General features: G+C 50.2%; 1 protein-coding gene across 1 annotated transcript in view; it reads right to left on the reverse strand.

The window, feature by feature from the left end:
• Positions 1-18,493, reverse strand: part of LOC311246880 (transcription initiation factor TFIID subunit 4) — a 301,235-nt gene that overhangs the window by 111,995 nt on the left and 170,747 nt on the right.

Below are 18,493 nucleotides of genomic sequence, written 5' to 3' on the forward strand. Positions count from 1 at the left end.
GCTCCACCGTTATAATTAGTGGCTGAGATCTGGCTGCGGGGGACACCTCACCACATAGCGTAGTGTAACATCGAGCACCACGGGCATATTGATGCTGTATAATACTAGAAGCTCTAAGCTGTATAATACTAGAAGCTCTAAGCTGTATAATACTAGAAGCTCTAAGCTGTATAATACTAGAAGCTCTAAGCTGTATAATACTAGAAGCTCTAAGCTGTATAATACTAGAAGCTCTAAGCTGACTGGCGGCAAGATGTTTTCTTTTTTTTACAATTGTGAAAATAAGGTCCTGATTTGGGGGATACACTGATTCCACAAATACAGATTTGGATTCCAAAATCTTTACATATTGGTTTGTACAGAGTACCTTTATGTATGGGTTTGTATAGAATACCTTTACATATTGGTTGGTACAGAGTACTGATCCGATGCAGATACTTTCACTGTTTAGACATAGACCATTATTTTTAGGGTCATAGGACAAAGATTATTGATACATTATAATGCATTTTTCTCAATTAGAGAGATGTTATGTAAGAGGCAAGCGTAGAGATGCTTGTGCGTGCCAGAAATGCAGAACATCTTGGTATCAGATTTTACATATAGGGGAATTTCTCCCGATACCCTGTTTTAGCCATTGGTACCGGCGGCACTATATCCTTACTACTACTTCCGGCTTCGACATGGGTGGTCGCATTTTACGCAGCTCCCAGCCAAACCAACGCAACAGAATAACAAGGTTTTTTGCGCAGTTTCTACTTTCCCTCCTGTGGATTATGGACTTGTACCTGAATTCACCACTTAAACAACTCCAGACAGAAGTGGAAAGTAGCGAAAACGCAAAAAAACAGTCCCATTGTGACTTCTATTTGTTAACGGGCTCGGAGAGTAAACATCCAGCTTTTGGAACCGTGGCTATTCACACAGTGCACAGTACTTACAGCGAATCCGGAACGCAAGAAGTTACCCCTGACAGGCAAGTTTGATAGAAAATCAATGATTCTATTATATTTGCTCCTGTCGGGAGACATCCACCAGAACCCGGGTCCGGTCATGACACGGAGACAGGCACGACAGTTAGGACTGTTGACCCAGGAAGCGGCGGCTAGCATCGCTAGCACTACAGGACAACTACTGCCAACACAGACAGCGGCGGCTAACGACACGATCAACGGCAACATTCCTCCACTATCACCTCTACAAAAGAACCCACAAGAGGCCACAGCGAGAAGGAATGAACCAGGGTTCACAATCGTGGCGGCCAGCATGTCGCGGGATGTAAACAACGAGGCATCGCCCGATGGCCGGCGAGCTAGCGGGGAAGCTAACACGGCTAACAACAATGGACATAGGACCCCATCCCCCCTACCACCACCCGGTCAACCAGACACCACAGAACGGAACACAGACAATCGACACCTTGAACTCAACGACATAAACCAGATAACAAACGCAAATGGACTCCACATATTCCACCTGAGACCTAAACTGGCTGAAATCAGACAATTGTTTATGAACGGTAAGGCAAACATATTGTGTTTCACAGACACTAAACTAGATTACATCTGTACAGGGTCCAGAGATAGAAATCGAAAACTATTCAATAGTCAGGACGGATAGGAATCAGGGGTGTCTGTGTGTATATTCATAAAGATACCAAATTCATCAACCGTACTGACCTGAACCATGATGAAATTGAAACTGTTTGGGTTGAAATTGTATTAGAAAGGGGCGAAATCCGTACTAGTAGGCACAATCTATAGACCACCAGAGCAGAGTGGCTTCTATGACACACTGGATGGGTGTTTAGTGTTTAGCTGGGGTGGAATGTGTAGAAAAGATACTTATCGGGGACTGTAACACGGATATGCTACGTAAAGAAGCACCCGTCTTCAAGGCCTTCGGTAGGTTTTGTAATCTGCACGGTTTCAGCCAGCTAATCACCCAACCCACAAGAGTATGTGATTCAACACAAACTACCATTGATCTAATTCTAACCTCTGACAAGTCCATGATCTCCAAAAAAGGGGTGATAGCATGCGGGTTAAGTGATCATTATATGATATTCTGTACCTGCAAAAAACTAAAACAAAAGGCCGGCTGTCACAAAACAGTCACATCTAGGGACCTCAAAACCTACTCTAGAGAGGCCTTTAACCAAGGACTGGAGAGCATGGACTGGTCAGATGAGCTCAGTGGTACACTGGTTGAAGAAACATGGCTTGGATTCAAAACCAAATTCACAACAATACTTAACAACATGGCACCAGGGTTAAAAATCGCGCTGAACCATGGATCATGGATGCACACTGAAATACTGACCGCTATGAAAACCAGAGACAAAAAATGCTTGGAACTTCATAAAATTCAGACAAAGCTTACCAAAAGCTCAAACAGTGAACTCCAAGCCCATGTGGTTGAACTAAAAATTTTAAGAAACAGACTAAGAAATGACGTAAACACCACGATCAAAACCGCAAAAATCAATGACAAAACTGAAGAAAACAAAAACAAACCCTGCAAACTTTGGAAATTACTCAACAACCAACTAGGCTGCAGCAAAAAAACTAAAAACCAGATTTACAAACAAACACAAAGACAGAAAAAACTCTCATCACAGACAAACTGGATGTGGCCAAATACCTAAACATATTCTTTACAAACATAGCCACAACACTGGTTAATAAACTACCCTCCCACTCAGGGCATTATGGGGTAGAGCACATAGTAGCATACTACAAAAACCTAAGGGTCCGCAAAGACGACTTCAAACTGGAAATGGTAACAAGAGATGAGGTACTCAAAAAACTGAGCGCCCTCCAACCTAACAAGGCCACTGGCCATGACAACATCACCTCCAAATTCCTCAGAGACTCAGCAGCCGCCATCACCCCAGTCATCACACACATACATGTAATAAACCTCTCCATAAAACAGGGACATGTCCCCAAGGACTTCAAAATTGCGAGAGTGACCCCCCTGCACAAAAAGGGCAGCAAATTAGACCCCGGCAAGTCATGGAAAAAATAGTCTACGAACAGGTCGAAAAGTACCTAGCAGAGAAAAATCTAATCTACGAATTCCAATCTGGCTTCAGAACCTCCCACTCCACTGACACATGCCTTCTCTATTTGAACGACCACATCAAACAAGAGGTGGATGTGGGCAAATACTGCGGCATGGTCATGCTGGACCTACAAAAGGCCTTAGACACTGTCAATCACTCCATTCTGATTGACAAGCTAAAAGCAATTTGTTTTGATAGTCTATCAGTGAGCTGGATGCAATCCTACCTGGAGGGAAGAGAACAGATGGTGGAGGTAAACGGTACTCTATCCCCGCCCCCCCCCCTCACAGTGAGCTGTGGTGTTCCACAAGGAAGCATATTAGGACCGCTACTGTTCATAATTTATGCAAATGACATCGTCAGCTTGTGACTGCAACTTGTTCTTGTTCGCGGACGACTCAGCCCTGCTGGTCTCTGACAAGAACAAGTTACAGGTTGAAAAAACCCTCAGCTCAAAACTCGGCAGAATAGACACATAGACACAGTAGTAAAGAAGGCGAAACAGCGCCTCTACCACCTGAGACAGTTAAGGAAGTTCAGAGTATCGGGGAAGATACTCCAGTCCTTCTACTCAGGAGCTGTAGAGAGCATCTTGACCGGAAACATCACTGCCTGGTATAGAAACAGCACGGCACAGGACAAGAAGGCCCTACAGAGAGTGGTGCGCTCAGCCGAGCGTACCACAGGTATTGCACTACCTCCCCTGCAGGTTCTATACAACAAGAGGTGCAAATCCAGAGCCTGCAGGATAATGAAAGACCCTCACCACCCCAATAACAGCCTGTTCCAGCTGCTGAGGTCAGGCAGACGCCTGCGAACCCCAGCTACTAGGACAGAGCGGCTTAGGCTCAGCTTCTTCCCCCAGGCCATCAGAGCCCTGAACAATGAACATTGAGTGCCACAGAACACTGAACTATCCACACACAAGCACACATGAAGACACACACGCTGTGCACGCTCACACACTAGTAGCCACTTAACACTTTAACATGAGCGGGCACACACTCATGACGCACACACGCACACTTATGGCCAAAAGGAAAGGCCACTTTAAATTAGAATAACAGGAACAGTGTATTGCACTACCAAAGCTACCTAGCATGTCCTATATGCTCTGTAAATAACTATGTACAGATACCGAGATGTCACACCATGTTACCTGTTACCTGTTTATTGCACAATGTTGTTTTTTATTGGATTCTATTATATGTTGTACCACTGTATTGCACATCGTTGTGGGCAAGACCACCCGCATTTCATTGTATACTTGTATGCCGTGACAATTAAAACTCTTGACTTGACTTGATGTTGTGTATGTCATAAATGTCACTATGAATTGAAAATGGGGGACCCTGATGATGTAAACAAGACAAACGTCTTTCTCTGGTCTGCATCCCCTTAACAATTGTGTGTATTGAGCCGTACTGTACCCATTCTGCAATCTGTTAAATAACGTTTTCATTCATTCATTACTACTAGTATCGGTGCATCTGCACTAGTCCATATTTTATTAGCTATAGCAAAAACAAAAATATGCCTGTGCAGTACAAAAGAAACCCCATGTATAAACTGATACGGTTATCTTAATTGTCTCACGTATCTCTTGGCAGCATCCTCTTGGAAAAGCTCTTGGAAAACATTGGTGCTGTTCATGGTAGTAAGTGCTGCATTCAAATCTATGAGAATGTCTTTCTTTCAGTCACTCTCCTCCCTACCACCAGTAATCAGAGCGCTGGGGCCCGTGGCTTCTGTGGCGCTCCAAAGCAAGACTGCCCACTACAGCCCTGCATGTCTCTGCCTCCTCCCTCGCTATCTCTCCATGAACGAGAGCCCAGCCCTCCTGCCCCTGCACTCCTTGCTAATTGGCTTTAAATATATCAGGCGGTTCACGTACTGGTCGGCTTCTCAACTTAAGACTAATGCGTTTGCCCCCGAGTCAGCCAGAGCATCCCTCAAGACTTGAGTCATATTTTAAATGGATGCTGGTGGTGGTGGTGGGTAGGAGGAGGGATAATTCTAGTAGGGGGTTCTTATCCGAGAGGTCAAATTAACGAGGGCCCCCCCCCCTAGCAGGAGAAAAGCGGGCAGGGAGGGGTGTGTGGGGGAGTGGAATAGTGTGTGTGTGGGGGGTATAAGGACACACACACAGATGGACTGTTTACAAAGGGCAGCGGTGCCACTGGCGTGCTTTACATCTCCTCTGTCAGCTGTCCTGGTTTAATCCCTTACTGGGGGGGGGGAGGGCACACACCGCTGTCCGCCGGCCCTGCTGGAAGGGGACACTGCACAGCGTGTGACTTGTTTTATATATATATATATACTGTCACACAATGTATTTGGTGCTCCAATGTCATCTCTTTTCACGTAAGGCTTTGGTTATGTAACGTCGCCTTCCGTACCCAAAGGTCATGGCAACGTGGGGCACCAAAACAACATCACTGTCTGAATCTCTGATGAGATTCCTTAAAGAGCCAATCGAAATGGTCCTGAAATAAGCCCTTTTTGTTACATGAACAGGGGGTGGAGGGTGGGGAATCATAATTGGCCATATGAATTAATATCCAAAGTTATAGGAAGCACAATTACTGTAGGAAGTGATAGAAGTAGCCTGAAACCTCTCTACCCTCCTCCCTCTAATGACACAGTTCACAGTGCAGCTGCGAGCTGCTGAGGTAGCATCAACCGCCACCAAACAAATAAAGCTACCTGTTGTTTAACACATTGGGTGCCAACGACGAGAAATCTCGTTGTTGGCCGCCATGCGTTGAGTGCCAAGGACGAGAAATCTCGTTATTTAATAGTTATTTATTTTATTAGCGATGTCCATACATTTTTCATCCATCCAGCCTCACGTTATCATTGGGACTGGCTCTGAGCTCGAAAAGGGCAAATACCGCCCCCTATCATCTCCCAGATGGTATTGCACCCATTGGAATGGAGTCAATGAAAATGCATGAGAAAAAAAACTCCGGGCTCCACATTTTACTTCTCAGGCATGTAACCTGAGACTATGGGCTAAATCCACAAAGAATGGATTGCACGGAGCAAGTTGCACCCTTACTTACAATGCATTATGAATTGAAAATGGGGGACCCTGATGTAAACAAGACGAAAGTCTTTCTCTTGTCTGCATCCCCTTAACACTTGTGTGTATTGAGCCGTACTGTATTGTACCCATTCTGCAATCTGTTAATACAACTTTCATTCAATCAATCAATCAATCTGCACTGTGATTGATTGAATGAAAATCTTATTAACAGATTGCAGAATGGGTATAATACAGTACAGCTCGAGTGGCTGGTGGGCTGCTAAAGCCTGTACCGCCACGGTATGGAATTGGCAGCGATTAGTAACTGTGTTCGCTGTGCTCAGGGCTCCCCTCTCCGCAGAGGATTTTTGTCTTCCGCTGGAGCGCGGGCGGTATTGTCCTAGGCCCCACACCGCCTCACACCGCGCAGCCAGAAGAAGAGAGAGCACGGCCTCGTCAGCGGCGATGACGAGGCCCTCGACAGGCGGCCATGTTTTCCCCCGCCAGAGGTATCCTGGGCGTTGAATCGACAGGTGTCCACAAGGCCGACAGCCTTGGCGGCCGAGGGATCGGCCATGTTGGATGGTGTAACTGCAGCGGTGATGTCATAGTAGTACCGGTTAGAACAGGCTAGAACGCTCTGGAACATAGTAGACCCGGCCATAGTGTATAAATAGAGAGACACTATAAGGTTCGTTCCTTCACTTCTCCACCAGCCTCAGACAAGCCACATCGACACCAGAGCTCTTACCTGTCCTCTCATATTGCATGCAGTCAACAAGGTATGTTTGGGGCCGTAATGCGCTTGTAGTTAAGTTCAGTGGGTTAACAACCAACCTTGCAATAAATTGTATGTATGTTGTTATGGTTTGATCCGTGATTTATTGTATTTCATGTATGTTTTCACAGTTTTACGGTTCGGAATAAAGATGTTCTCTTCGAACGGAAATAAAGCCAATCAGTAAAGATCAAAGACGAGTTGCGTCATCATTGCAAGAGATGCAGTTACAGTAAAACTTGAGCACCAAGATGGCTCGGCAAGTCTAGAACATTATCGCTGCCACAACCTTCCGGAACATTCTAGAACATCGAACATCCACAACCTTCCGGAACATTCTAGACCATCGAACATCTACAACCTTCCGGAACATTCTAGAACATCCGGGTATTACATCAAGATGTCTGATAGGGGCAGCCAGTCCGAGACGCTGGTGGAGGAGGAGCCCGAAGAGCGTAGAGTACGCACGCAGACGGCCGCAGCGCGAGAACTGAAAGAGGCTGAACCCACGGGACGGTATGAGGGACCCGGGCGCAAGACGCAGGGAGCCTGGAGCAAGAGTCTTAACAGCTAGCGCCCAGGAGACAGCCGGCGCCACACACTGCGTCCTTTGTGCGACGAGCGGCCATAGCCTACAAGAGTGTTGCAAGTTTAGGCAGAAGAGCATGGTTGAACGGAACACGTTTGCTCGCGAAAGGCAGTTGTGCTTCGAGTGTCTGAAGTCCGGCCATACCGCCAGGGACTGTAGAGATAGACCCACCACGGAGGAAAGGTCGGACGCAAGGAACCGGGCTAAGTACCTAAACAAAGGTACAAATACGCTGCCACACCAGGCAACGTCATTTAGAGTCATCCAGAAGGATGGGGGCACGCATACCTCCACAATAGTTCCAGTGTGGGTCTCAGCTAAAGCGGAGCCCAGCCGGGAAGTCCTGGTGTATGCACTCCTCGATAATCAAAGTGACACCACCTTTATCCTCGAGAAGACAGCAAAGACTCTCAACATCAAGGGCGAAACAGAGCAGTTACAGCTCTCGACACTGGCTTCCAGAAACACAGTCGTGCCCTGTTGGAAACGAACTGGCCTACAAGTAAGAGGATTCCAGTCAACCAAGCTAATTCCGCTGCCAGTGACTTACTCAAGAGACTTTATCCCGGCAAACAGAGGCCATAATCCCACCCCAGGGACAGCGAAGGCATGGGTTCATCTGGCACATCTAGCAGAGAATATCGCGCCGGAACAACGCTGTGATGTTGGCCTGCTAATTGGCTACAACTGCCCTCAAGCCCTCAGGCCACTAGTCACGGTGGCGGGGGAGGACCACCAGCCGTTTGCAGTGCAAACAAACTTAGGCTGGAGCGTGGTGGGATATGGAACCCCGGGGCTCCACTATGGAGATACCATCGGACTCAGTCACCACGTCCTGGTAAAGCAAGTGAGGCCAGGGTTACCGGCCTCGGCAGGGCTCACCAGGGAAGTGCACTATGTCAATAGAACCCAGATCAAAGAAGTTGTGCTACCTACAGACGTACTAAAGAGGCTGGAGGCCGACTTCTCGGAAAGAGCGGCAGAGGCCAACCCTATATCGCAAGAGGATCTACGGTTCATGTCGGAACTGAAGAAGGGCATCAAGCTAAAGAGCAACGGTCATTATGAAATGCCGCTGCCATTCATGAAGGAAAAGCCTAAGTTACCGGATAATAAGATCTATGCCATCCATCGGCTCAACAGCCTAGAGAGGAAGCTGCGGAAAGATGCGCAGTACTACCAGGACTACAAGACCTTCATGGAGGCGACCATAACCTGCGGAGACGCAGAGCGGGTCCCCAAGGAAGACATCGGCAAGGCGCCAGCGTGGTACATCCCACATCATGGGGTGTATCATCCACAAAAGCCTGGGAAGATACGGGTGGTCTTCGATTGCTCCGCCAAGTATCAAGGCGTATCCTTGAATGACCATCTGCTGACAGGTCCAGAGTTGACCAACGCCTTGGTGGGAGTGCTGTATCGCTTCCGACGAGGGCCTGTGGCAATCATGTGCGACATAGAACGCATGTTCCATCAGTTCCATGTCAAGGCAGAAGACCAAGATTACCTCCGATTCCTTTGGTGGGATGAGGGAAACCTAGAAGACCGACCGTCCATCTATCGGATGAGGGTCCATCTGTTTGGGGCAGCTTCGTCACCGGGCTGTGCAAACTACGGACTCAAGCACATCACGGCCGAAGGACGAGGAACCTTTAGTGATGACACTATAAGGTTTATCCAAAGGAATTTCTACGTTGATGACGGACTGGCAAGCGTAGCATCTGTCGACCAAGCCATCCAGCTGGTGAAAGAAGCAAGAGCGCTTTGCAGCACAGGCAACCTCCGGCTGCATAAGTTCATCTCGAACAGCAAGGCAGTCCTAGCCACAATCCCAAGGGAAGAGTGTGCCGAAGCTCCCAGCGACAAGGATATGGCACTAGGGGAGCTGCACCTGGAGAGAGTACTCGGGGTGCAGTGGTGCGTGTCGTCTGACGAGTTCCAGTTCCGAGTGACCATCAAAGAGAATTCGAGTACCCGACGCGGAGTCTTGTCCACGGTCGCTTCGGTATACGATCCGCTGGGATTTGTGGCGCCCTTCATCCTGGGAGGCAAGCAGATTCTACAACAGATGTGCCGGGACAAACTCAGTTGGGACGACCCGCTACCCAATGACCTACGACCACGGTGGGAGTGCTGGCTCCGAGACCTCCACAAGCTGGCAGGGGTGAAGATTCCAAGATGCTACGTGCCATTAAGCTTCAAGGTTCAGCACTACTAACTGCACCACTTCGCCGATGCCAGTATGGACGGCTATGGAGTGTGCTCGTACCTTCGAGCAGTGAGTAAGTCAAACGAAGCCCATTGTACCTTAGTAATGGGAAAATCAAGAGTCGCTCCTACTAAAGTCACAACCATACCCAGGCTCGAGTTGGCAGCAGCGGTGTTAGCCGTCCGCACCAGTGATATGCTCAAGAAGGAACTGGAAGTCGAGTGCCTACGAGAAGTATTTTGGATGGATTCAAGGGTTGTACTGGGGTACATCAATAACGAAGCCAGAAGGTTTCACATGTTCGTAGCAAATTGCGTAGAACGGATCAAGCAAAGCACAGAGTCTACACAATGGAGGTACGTGGCGTCGGAAGACAATCCAGCCGACCATGCTTCAAGGGGGCTCGCAGCAGATCCACTGATAGCCTCTAACTGGGTCACCGGCCCAGACTTTCTTTGGCAGGAAGGGCTACCAAGCGGAGAAGGCAAGGTGGGAGAGATTGCAAGTGACGACCCGGAATTTAGGAAGGCCCAAGTGCTCACCACAGGGGTGAAAGAAGTCTGGCCGCTGCTAGAGCACGTACACAAGTTCTCAGACTGGTCCAGGCTGGTGAAAGCTATCGCCAGACTCCAGCGCCATGTAAAGGAAAGGAAAGGGCGCCAGCCAAAGTCCTGTGAAGCCACCAGCCTAGAGGGAAGGAGAGAAGCGGAGCTAACCATAATCAAGATGGTGCAAGAAGCGACCTTTGCGCAAGACATACAGGCACTCCAGAGCCAACAGGAGACACCAGTCAAGGGCAGAGCCACTACGCTGCACCGGTTAGGGCCATTCCTGGACGACCACGGCGTCCTCAGAGTTGGCGGGCGCCTAACGCATGCCGCCCTACAGACACAGGTGAAGCATCCAGCTGTCCTTCCGAAGGACAGTTATGTGTCGGGGTTACTCGTCAAGCACTATCACGAGAGAGTGCACCATCAAGGACGAGGGATGACCATGAATGCGCTCCGATCCAATGGTATATGGATACTAGGCGGCAGTAAGGCAGCATCATCCCATATCTACAAGTGCATTACGTGCAGGAAGTTCAGACGATGCACGGAACAGCAAAGAATGGCAGACCTCCCGGAGGAACGAATGGAAACTGCGCCACCATTCACCGACTGCGGGATGGACTGTTTTGGACCATTCCACGTAAAGGAAGGCAGGAAAGAGCTAAATGTTACGGATTGTTACTTACATGCATGTGTTCCCGAGCCGTCCACATCGAAATGCTCGATGACTTGACCACGGATGCCTTCATTAATGTGCTGCGCGCTTTCATCGCCATTCGGGGAAATGTACGCCAGATAAGAAGCGATCAAGGCACAAACTTCGTTGGCGCACGAGGAGAGTTCGCTAGAGCACTGAAAGAAATGGATCCGGAAGAGTGCAAGGAACTTGGATGCGAGTTCATCCTGAACACCCCTGCGGCAAGTCATATGGGGGGTGCCTGGGAAAGACAAATACGTACCATCCAAAGTGTCTTGACGGCCATTCTAGCGCAGTCAGCCACACAACTTGACTGCTCCTCTCTACGTACGTTCCTATATGAAGTCATGGCGGTGGTAAACAGCCGACCTCTGACCGTCGATTGCCTCAATGATCCATCTAGCCCAGAGCCTCTGACACCAAACCACATCCTGACCATGAAGTCCACAATCCTCGCTCCGCCGCCCGGAAGGTTCGTCAAGGAAGATCTGTACCTCTGCAAAAGATGGCGGCGAGTGCAACTCTTAGCCAACCACTTCTGGACCAGATGGAAGAAGGAGTACCTCACGACACTCCAACCGAGACAGAAGTGGACCAAGGATCGTAGGAACGCAAGGGTCGACGACATTGTACTCCTACAGCATGAGTCCACACCACGTAACCAGTGGAGGATGGCGAAGGTTATCGAAGTGTATCCAGGGAGAGACGGGAGAGTGCGACGCCTTAAGTTGCTTATCAGCGACCCCAATCTTGATAAGAAAGGCAAGCGCATCTCCACACCAGTCGTCCTGGAGAGGCCCATCCATAAGACGGTGACGCTGGTGGAAGCAGAATGACGCCTCTTGCGCCCTCTAGCTTTCTCTATATCTCTATCATTCTATCTTTCTATCTTTTTCTCTCCTACAGGCTGAGGTGATTCGTCCGGTGGCGGCCAAGGACCATAGTATTGTAGTTATTTGTAGTTATTGCGTTACGTTTAGGCATTATGTGGGCAGTTATCGTAAGAATCATATACAATGCTTATATATGCTTGGTGGGAGTGTAACTGCAGCGGTGATGTCATAGTAGACCGGTTAGAACAGGCTAGAACGCTCTGGAACATTGTGATGTCATAGTAGTCCCGGCCATAGTGTATAAATAGAGAGACACTATAAGGTTCGTTACTTCACTTCTCCACCAGCCTCAGACAAGCCACATCGACACCAGAGCTCTTAACTGTCCTCTCATATTGCATGCAGTCAACAAGGTACGTTTGGGGCCGTAATGCGTTTGTAGTTAAGTTCAGTGGGTTAACAACCAACTTTGCAACGACCGATAAATTGTATGTATGTTGTTATGGTTTGATCCGTGATTTATTGTATTTCATGTATGTTTTCACAGTTTTACGGTTCGGAATAAAGATGTTCTCTTCGAACGGAAATAAAGCCAATCAGTAAAGATCAAAGACGAGTTGTGTCATCATTGCAAGAGATGCAGTTACAGATGGGCTCGGTTTGGAATATACAAGCCGTCGCCGTCCTGCCGCGAGCAGCCCGCTCTCTGATCACTCCCTCCCCCAACACCAGCGGAAAAAGGGGGCTCTGATTGTTTCCTTTGGCTGCGGGCCACGTGCCTTCGTTGAAGCGCGTGCGGCCCCACTTTTCGCTTCTCATGGGGACAGGGGCTGACACCCAGTTGATGGCTGAGCCTGGGTCTGTCCGTGAGAATGTTGTGCTGTCAAGCGGCTCCCACACCATAAGCTGTGTTGGTTGAGCCTGGTGTTACGTCTGTCAACTATAAGTGTTGTCAGCAGGGGGGCTCGAAACCTTTTTGAGGCACACAGTGCGGGCTTCCCCGGCCTCGCCTTCGCCAGGCCAGGTATCATGTTGGTGCCTCCCACTCCCGCGAGATCGGCAGTGGTCTGAAAAGAAGAGGTGCGCGTGATTTAGGTGGTAGTAATATCACTGCAGGGCTACGGTGTGTAGGAACCCATGGGGTCCTCACGCCTTGCATGTCCGGCTGCAGAACAACTCCTCAGCATGTTCTGGAGGGGTGTTCAGTGGGGGGGCTTTTGTCACCTAGATTGATGTCAGCTTCCCCCGTATCAACCCGGCCCTTTCTGTCGGAGTCCCCCCTTGGGTGCGATTGCCTCGTGGGTAGTGTCAGGTTCCGACCCGACTCCACGGAACGCTCTGCTCGCACGGGTCCAGGGTTGGCTACGCACAGTGGGTGGGACCGGGCCGCCTATCTACAGTTCCTGGCGGACCTGCGCCACATGGCGGCGGGTGCGTTGGGAGTGTCGTCACATATGGCTACAGCAGTACCATATGTCGAGGTGGATGGAGAGAACGCTGATGCGGGGACTTGTATTTACACAACCCCACCCGTTTTCGGGTTTGGTACAGACCCTATTGTCAGGGTCACCAGCAGTGACAGCTCTGGTCAACGAGATCCAATCTCTGTGGACGAAGCAAGCCATCGTCGTGGCGTTTTCCTCCCGGTGTTCTCTGGTGCCTGAGAAATCGGGAGGGGGGGTTACAGACCCATGCTGGACCTGTCCCATGGGAAGGTTCTGCATTTTTTGGATCGTCTCCTACCTGTTGAACACTGTCAGGTGGGGGTCTGGTTCTCCTCCATAGACCTGTAGGATGCGTATTCGCATCTCCGATCTTCCATCCTAGGGCTTACCTACGCTTCCTTTGCAGGGTTAGCGTATGAGTACCAGAGGCTGCCGTTCGGTTTTCTCTGGCTCCCCGCATCTTCACCAAGTGCGTGGAGGCCGCACTGGGGCCTCTTCATCGTCAGGGGTTACGAAGTGTATTCTGCCCTGACAACGTTCTGGTCCTTGGCGGTCAAGGTGGATCGTCGGGTCTCGTACCAGGCAGGTTCCTACCAGCCTGGGGTTAGCTGTAGACTGAAAGTAGAGTACTCCTCTTCCCAGTCAATGGTTGGAGTGCTATGGGCATCCCTCTCAGAGCGTGTTGTCGACGCGCTCGGGAGGTTCCGTCCTAGGACGGTTACGGCGCTGTCCGTGATACGCCTGCTCGGTATGATGGCATCTGCTCATTCCGTGGTCCCTCTTGGCCTCCTCTTCACCCCAGGAGGGGGTTACGGAGGTGGGTTTTCCAGTATGGAAATAGACCCGGTGAGAGGCAAGTGGAAGCGGCTAAGGTTCCCGTGTCAGTACTGGGGGACCTCGCCCTGGGGGGTTCCTCACCAGGGGGGTCCCCATGGGCAGTAGGCTGTCACACGTCACGTTTTTCACCGACACCTCCCTCGCTGGAGACGCGTCGGGCCAACGCAGTAGGGGGCAGCTGGCAAACCATGCTGGCCGGTCTGCACTACGTTCAATGTGTTGGTATTGAAAGCGGTCCTTCTGGTCCTCAAACGGTGTTGATCAGGACGGACAATACGACGTCAGTGTCGTATATCGACAGACAGGGAGGAGTACGCTCCCCCCGTCTGCACCGGGCAGCGGGCGGCTGGCTATGGGCGTCCTCCATCTGCGCGGCCTGAGGGCTCCCCACATCCCCGGCAGGGTGAATGTGGGTACAGGTGTAATGTCGCGGGGCGGTCCTCATCCTGACGGGTGGGGATTACGTCCGGACGTAGCCAGGCAGGTCTGGGACCGATGCCGTGCCGCCTGGGATTTTTTCCCCATACATCTGTTAGGTCAGTTGTTGGGGCGGGTACGTTGAGGAGCGCAGGTCCTTGATCCTGATTGCGCCGGAACGGGGCGAAGCCGTGTGGTTCCCGGTCCTGATCCAGCTACTGGTAGCTCCGCCATGGCCTATTCCTTGGTCAGCGAAGGCCCTCACTCAAGCACACGGGTCGCTGTTCAGCACCCGGTGTTGTGCCAACGTCTGATGGTTTGGCTGGTGAGAGGGTAAGTCCGGAGAGGATGGACCCTTCTGTGGTTGATACCATCCGGAATGCGCATGCTCCCTCCACTGTCGCGCTTACGCGGGCAGATGGCGTATGTTCCAAGAGTGGTGTAAGGCGGGGGGCAGGGACCGGTGTCCTGCCCCCTGGATACCGTCCTTGTTTTCCTCCAGTCTCTCCTTGATAGACTGTCGGCTTCGACGGTGAGGGTATATGCAGCAGCTATATCCTCTTATCATGAGGGATTTGAGGGTGATGTTTTGTTCAGTCACCCTCTTGTGAAGCGTTGCCTGCTTGGCGCCCGACGCGTTAAGCCGGTAAAACGCTCTTTGGCTCCGAGTTGGGATCTTCAATTGGTCCTCGGTCGGTTGTCCTTGGCCCCGTTTGAGCCTCTTGAGCAAGCGCCGTTGGAACAGCTGTCGTTCAAGACCGCGTTCTTGCTGGCCGTCACCTCCGCTGAACGAGTGGGTGTGCTTTGTGCTCTCTCGGTACGACCAGAGTGCCTGTCTTTCGTTCCGATTGCGGTGCCACTCTGCGGCCTAATCCTGCCTTCGTGCCTAAAAATATCCGGAGTTCCTTCCGCTCCAGGGATATTGTGGTTCAGGCGTTTCATCCACCTCCTCACGCTAGTGAGTTGGAGGCGGGCCTTCACCTGTCATGTCCGGTCCGTGCTTGGGGATTTACCTCAGCCGTACTCAGGGCCTCAGGGCTACCGATCAGCTTTTTGTCTGGTACGGTGGTTCTCGTGCCGGTAAGGCACTATCGAAACAGCACCTGTCCCATTGGTTGTGCGAGGGCATTGCCCTCTGCTACACGTTGGCCGGGCTGGATCCCCCTGGGGGCGTCAGGGCGCACTCCACTCGTGGGGTGGCGGCCTCTGCCGCTCTGCTGGGTGGGGCCTCGGTGGAGGACATCTGTGCTGCAGCTTCATGGTCCTCCCCGGGTCCCTTCGTAAGGTTTTACCTCATGGACATGACCGGGGGTTCTGTCTCCCAGGCGGTTCTGAGGTCTGTGGCCTCTCCTGCTTCCCGTCCTTTGGTGGGGTAGCAGGGGTGTGTGGGTATGGGCCACAGTGTGTTGTGTCACACGTGGTTCCGCCTGTGCTGTGTGTTCAAGGGGTTCTAGTTCCCTCTTGTTCGCACTCGGGTGGAGTTGACTGCGCCCCCTCTTCATTAGGAAGGATGGGGTGACGGGACTCCCCTTTCCCCTTGATGTGGGCTTACGGGTCCTCAAGTTCAAGTTCAAGTTCTTTAATAGTTGTCATACAGAAGTACAGAATACTTTCATACAAAATGCTTCTTACTGTTACGCTCCAGAGACTGTGCTAGACAAGATAGTATCAAATAACATAATATAGCATGTAGTTTAGAAGAAGAAAAATGAGGTCACAGTGTTCGGTATAGACATATGTACAATGTTCTGAGTTACCATATAATATACAATACTATGCAGTGTACTAATGTACAGTACTATCTAGTGCAAAGCAGAAATGGGATGAGGTACAATTTTAGGTACAATTTACAGTAAGGTGTACGAGTTGTAGTGCAATCCTTCATCAATAAATATAAAGTGTGGGGAGTGGGTGCTACAGTGTGTTTGTTTAAAGTGGGTGTGTGCTATAAAGTGTGTGGAGTGGGTGCTACAGTGTGTTTGTTTAAAGTGAGTGTGTGCGTGTGGATGTGTGTGCTATGTGCGTTTGGTGGTTGTTGTTGTGTAGGGGAGGATCTATGGTGGTTGTTGTTGTGTAGTGTTCATTCATTGTTCGTTTAGCAGCCTGATGGCCTGGGGATAGAAGCTTCTTCTGAGTCTTTCTGTGCTCGCCTTGAGACTCCGGTATCGCTTGCCTGACCGCAGCAGTTCAAAGAGGCAGTTGTTCGGGTGACTGGAGTCTTTAATGATTCTCTTAGCCTTGCCCGTGCAACGCTTGTTGTAAATGTTCTGGAGGGTGGGGAGCCCCCCTCCAATTGTGCGTTCGGCTGAACGTGTCACTCTTTGTAGTCTGCTTCGGTCTTGTGCAGTGCTATTCCCAAACCAGGAGGTGATGTTGCCGGTCAAGATGCTCTCTATTGTACATGAGTAGAAGTTCTTAAGGATCTTCTGACTGACTTGGAACTTCCTTAGGCGCCTGAGGAAGTAGAGGCGTTGTCGTGCCTTCTTCACAACACTGTCAATGTGTGTGGTCCATGTCAAGTCCTCGGATATGTAGGCTCCGAGGTACTTAAAGCTGTTGACTCTCTCAACCGGTGCCCCGTCGATGCTGAGGGGGCTGTAGTCCTTGACCCCGGACCTCCTGAAGTCCACAATCATCTCCTTTGTTTTGCTGACGTTCAGGGAGAGGCTGTTTTCCTGGCACCATCCCGCCAGGACCTTGACCTCTTCCAGGTAGGCCCTCTCGTCGTTGGCAGAGATCAGGCCCACCACCACTGTGTCGTCAGCAAATTTGATGATTGTATTGCTACTCCGCTGAGCCACACAGTCGTGTGTGTACAGGGAGTAGAGGAGGGGACTCAGAACACAGCCCTGGGGGGCCCCTATGTTGAGGGTGATGGATGAGGAGGTGCAGTTGCCTGCTCTCACCACCTGGGGTCTGCCAGTCAGGAAGTCCAAGACCCACTGGCAGAGGTCATAGCCCAAGCCCAGGTCCCTGAGCTTGGCTATGAGTATGGAGGGGACTATGGTATTGAATGCAGAGCTGTAGTCGATGAATAGCATTCTCACATAGTTCCCCTGCCTCTTGTCCAGGTGTGATGCTGCTGTGTGCAGCACATGGGCTATGGCGTCAGGGGGTGCATCTGTCGGGCCTCGCGTCCGCTCTACCCCATATCTTGGTATGGCTTAAGAGCGGGACGCGATGCAAGTACGATATATAACGACAGGTTATGTATATAACCTAGTTATATGAGTACTGGCTAAGCGTCCCGCTCTTACCGTGCCCTGAGTTCCCTTGGGGAAACTTTTCTTTGGAAACAATTTTTTCTGAGGAAGAGTGAGTGGTGGCCATGCCCAGTACTAAGTAGCACGCCACTAGCGGCGGGGCCTGGCAGGTGAGGGGTGTATTTGGTTTTTTCGTTGATGGAGTACAATAGGTACATGAGATGAGGTATATCTCGGTATGGCTTAAGAGCGGGACGCTTAGCCAGTACTCATATAACTAGGTTATATACATCGTTAGCGCTGACCAGGTCATGGATAATCGATTTTTCAGCCCGCTTCTCTAGCGTGCATAAGTACACATAATATACTATCAATAATCTAGCGTTTATTTGAAAACGATTTATAAATAGGCCGAAAAATGACAATGTGTTTTGTGTATTCCACTAAAGAGCTATTTTCGCGGATTTTTCTGGAATCACTAGAAATCTTCAAAACTATACTCGTATTCAAAACGGTATAAAACGGAAATGTACTGATGAAAAAACAATCCGTTTCATACATGTTGACTGCAAGCAAGTCATTGATAAGCGACGGGTGTATTAGACACATAGCCATAATTTAAGATAGTTTATGCGTTCGCAAATGTGCTCGTCCTCTCATTGACTAAAGCGCTGGCACTCAAGCGATCAATCGCGCACCCCCTGCTGGCAACCAATGTGTTAATAGCTGGGTTGGGCTGAAGCAGGCAGCTCTCTTCTCGACGGTCAGGGTCAGCGCTTGAGCGTCCAATGTTCATCAGCTAGAAGATAGAAGTCTAATGTCCCGCATGGGAGGGCCGG

This window comes from Notolepis coatsorum (genome assembly GCF_963971535.1).
Source record: "Notolepis coatsorum genome assembly, chromosome: 20".
NCBI classification, from domain to species: domain Eukaryota; kingdom Metazoa; phylum Chordata; class Actinopteri; order Aulopiformes; family Paralepididae; genus Notolepis; species Notolepis coatsorum.